General features: G+C 38.4%; 1 pseudogene; it reads right to left on the reverse strand.

Annotated features, from left to right (window-relative positions):
• Positions 1-316: 316 nt before the first annotated feature.
• LOC105293283 lies at positions 317-1,987 on the reverse strand (annotated as a pseudogene).
• Between the last annotated feature and the right edge of the window lie 1,997 nt (positions 1,988-3,984).

Raw genomic sequence — 3,984 nt, forward strand, 5'->3', positions numbered from 1 at the left:
AGCTGGCCCACATAAGTTTCTGCACACAACGAGGCCTGCTAGGAAAACAGAACGTGAATACGAAGCTACAGAAGTATTAAAGGACAGGAATTAAAGGCTCAATAATTTTTATCTAACCGATTTCCCATATAGGAAAAAAAAGTGCAGCTTGCTGCCAGCTTTAATTTAATTTTACATAATCATGCTCTTTGAGGCTGAAGCAAATCTGACTGGTTTTCAATGTGAAAATAAAATATGAAAACTGTTCTTGGAGTTATTTCTAAATAGAACTTGTTTCTAATCCTAATGTAACAGAAATGTAGATGGTGATCAGGATTTAATAATTTTTTTATATGTGGTAAATTTCAAAGCACAAAGTGGAACATCACATTCTGCGCAAAATTATCACATTCATCTCAAGATCTTCTTGCCATCTTGTTGTGAGAGCAGCAAACTTTGCAGCGACTAGTTGGATTCTGAGGCTAAGAGGTGTGACATCATCAGAGCATGAACGACTTCGAAGACACTGCTGTCCTGGCTTGTGATGTTTTTCCGACATTCTTTCAATCAGTCTGAAATTTACATGGCTGATTGTGTGCTCAGGATTGTCCTTATTGAACAGGATATAGGAGTTCAACACTGTAATGTTTAGAAGATGGCAAAAGAATTTCTTATACCAAAACTTGTGCCTTTTGTGCTCAGTTGGGAAAGAAGTGAGCATCTGTTCAGTCAATCCACTGCTCCCATGTTCTCATTATAATCCACAATGACACATGGCTTCTTAGTTTTCTTTCCATTTCTGTTGTCTACTTCAATCATAGTATTATTATGGAATGTTAAAAACATTGTCACCTCCTTGTCACACCATGTCAGTGCCTTCAGTTCACCACAGAATCTGGCTACAGTCATCCCCTTTGCATTCCTTTTTTTCAGATCATTTGGCATCTGTTTTCTGTTTAAATAAGCTGTCTCAACTGCATCAGTCCTGTTTTAATGTAATTCTCCAAAATGCATGGGAGATGTATAAAAGTTATTGAGGAAGACACAGTATCTTGGCCAAGAAGGTCATTGACCAAGGTAAGAATAATGCACAATGATTTCAGACCATCAGCTGAATCTTTCAGATTCATGCTGGGCCCTGTGTGCATTGCACACGTAACCAGATTGACTTTCACAGAGTATATATAGCTTGATACCAAATTGCACTTGTTTCGTCAGGATGTACTGCTTCATAGCCAACTGCCCCTTGAATAGCATCAGCAATTCATCAACTGCAATGTTTCTGTTTGGAGTATATACAGTTGGAAATTTATTTTCAAGAAAGTCAAACACAGGTTTGATCTTCTGCAGTGAAATCTGGGCCTTCGATTGACCAGCAGATATGGAAGAATTGTTGACAAAATGCAGGCACCAAAGCAAAAGTAAAAATCTTTCACCAGTCATAATTTGCCTGAGATAAGATGTATCCAAAAGAGGCCAAAACATCTCTAGCTCTGGTTTCTGCATGATACCTTGCAGTAACATTACTGCCCAAAAGACTTTCAGTTTGTCATTCTCAGCGTCTTTCCATTTATCCATTCGAAAAAAATCCTTTTGGACCAGGCGGCTTTGAAGACAACAAGGCAACTTGGGCATTCCTTTCGCTGGTAATTTTTTAAACCAATTCCTCTGGAAAGAACTGTTCAAAATATTGCAGTGGGTCAGTGTTATTACTGACATCAACTTTTCTGCCAGGTGTGCCGGTAAAGTCATAACTTTGACATGGAATCATAACACAAGTTGACCCTTTCAGAGTAGGACCATAGTCAACTGATGTTGGGCTATTTCCATTAGATTCTGAATCAGACAGAGACCTGACCATATAGTCTGCCAAAGCACTATCTGAAAAATCATCAGAATCATCTATTTCAGAAAAATCGAATTGCTCAAATGAATCTTTGGCTAGCAACTATTCAAGAACGATGTTAACATTACATGTAGGAATGCTACGTTTTCTGAGATTTGACATTTTCAACGATCAAGAATTATTATATTTTGTAAATGGAAATGCCACTACTAAAAACAGAAAGCTATAAATAGAATGATGCTATTTATTTCCAAAGACTATCGATATACTAGAGTGATGCAAAACTAAACATAAAAGCAAAATATTTCGTGGCAAAACTGGAAGTAAGGTTAGGACTATAATTTGCGAGTTATCTTGGGGTAAACACTGCAGCCAAGTGCCACTGGTGATTATTTCCGGAGCAAATGGGAAATGGGTTACGTAGTAACAAAAGAGATTAGTATATGATCTAAACCCTACAAACCACATGTCAGCTATAGAATAGTCAACAGTAACCCTTGTAAGTGCACTGATTTCTTGGTCGATCCTGGCATGGGTCTAGGAAGCGTGGCTTTCTACTGTGTTTCCATGATTGAAATCTGTTTCTACTGGATTGTGATGGTTCCCTGAACCCTCCCAGTACTTGATAGATCTCACTTTGCCCCATCCGCTGTGGCAAAGGAATTAGACATTTTCAAATAAGAATTAAATAATTAGTTTGACCAATCAGAAGTTAAGTGTATAAATTGTATGGAGCTTCTTCTATGGAATCTCTCAAAATTCACATATAACACTACAAAATTAACATTTCACAGTTGTCTGACTAATCATGTTAATGTAGTCAACATTCAGATGTTTATCCCTGAGCAAAGGTCAAAATGAGGAATGAGGCACCTTAGAAAATATCAAGAAGCCACAACATTTTTTTTTTAATGTTTTGGCAAAACACTGTAGGCTTCTGTAGAAACCCACCACTAATCAGGCAGTATAGCATAATAGTTAAAGGAAAAGACTTTGGAATAATAATTTTAAAAAGATATAGATTTGCTCTTTCATTTACTGTGACTTGAACCAATTATTTATATTCTCTAGGTTTCAGTCTACTCACCTGTAAAAAGATGTTAACCTCATTTTGTAGAATTCTTGTGAAGGTTTAATGAAATAATGTAAGAAAATTACCACATAAAAATGTTCAAAAAATGTTCTTATTAATAATAATCTCCACCACTCATAATATTTATCTATTTATTAAGAAATATTTACTGGAGACCAAATATGGTCCAAGTACTGTGCTCCATCCCGGTGATACTTTCTAGAGCCCTCCGACTCTAGAAAGAAATACATTTTTAAGTAAATGGTGCAATCAAGTATGCCAGGTTGTTTGATATAAGTCTGCATTGGGTTCAGTGAGAGCACAAAACTTTAATTCTATCACAGGAGTTGGTATCATAAAATGGCTAACTGTAATAGTGTCCCAGCAAGAGAGAGATGGCAAGGGAGGTAAATGATGAGCTTACTGGAAAGATTATTGACAGAGGTGTGATAGGGTTAAGGGAACTAATGGGGATGATGAAGCCCCCAAGGATGAGCGAGAGTGAGAAGAGGTTAACATCGTAAGCTGGAAAGGATGGGAAGATTCGTTGCTAGTACAGGGAGAGCTGTAGCTTGGGAGCTATGGTGTTGTTTAGAGGAGCAAAGCCATTGCCAAACCACAGCCCAATGGGGATGAAAGCATGCGGAAGTGGAGAGGAAAAATACTCAGACCTCTCCCTCCTCCTGCCCTCCAGTCTTCTGTTGGTGCCTCCCACTGGCCAACCTTGATCACAAGCCGGAGCTCAAGGGAGCACGGTGATGAAGGAGACCTTCAGCATCAGCCCATGGGGCACAGGGCTGAGAGGCAAAGAGTGAGAACTAGAACTAGAGGGACAAATGGAGACTATTCAGCATAGTAACCTTAATATGAGACTAGAAATGCGAGTAGGTGTGGCTCAGTTAGGAGGGCACTTTAGCAGATGGCACTGCAAAGGCAAAAACACGGACATGTAAAAAAAAAAGTCACAATAATGAAATTGGAGTGTGGGATAGAAGACCAGAGATGAAGTAGGATTCATATCATGGCGAGACTAGTATATCATGCCAAGGTTTTTGGACCATTTTTACATAACTAATAACAGCCTGTG

The sequence above is a fragment of the Pteropus vampyrus genome, unplaced genomic scaffold (genome assembly GCF_000151845.1).
Source record: "Pteropus vampyrus isolate Shadow unplaced genomic scaffold, Pvam_2.0 Scaffold3, whole genome shotgun sequence".
NCBI classification, from domain to species: domain Eukaryota; kingdom Metazoa; phylum Chordata; class Mammalia; order Chiroptera; family Pteropodidae; genus Pteropus; species Pteropus vampyrus.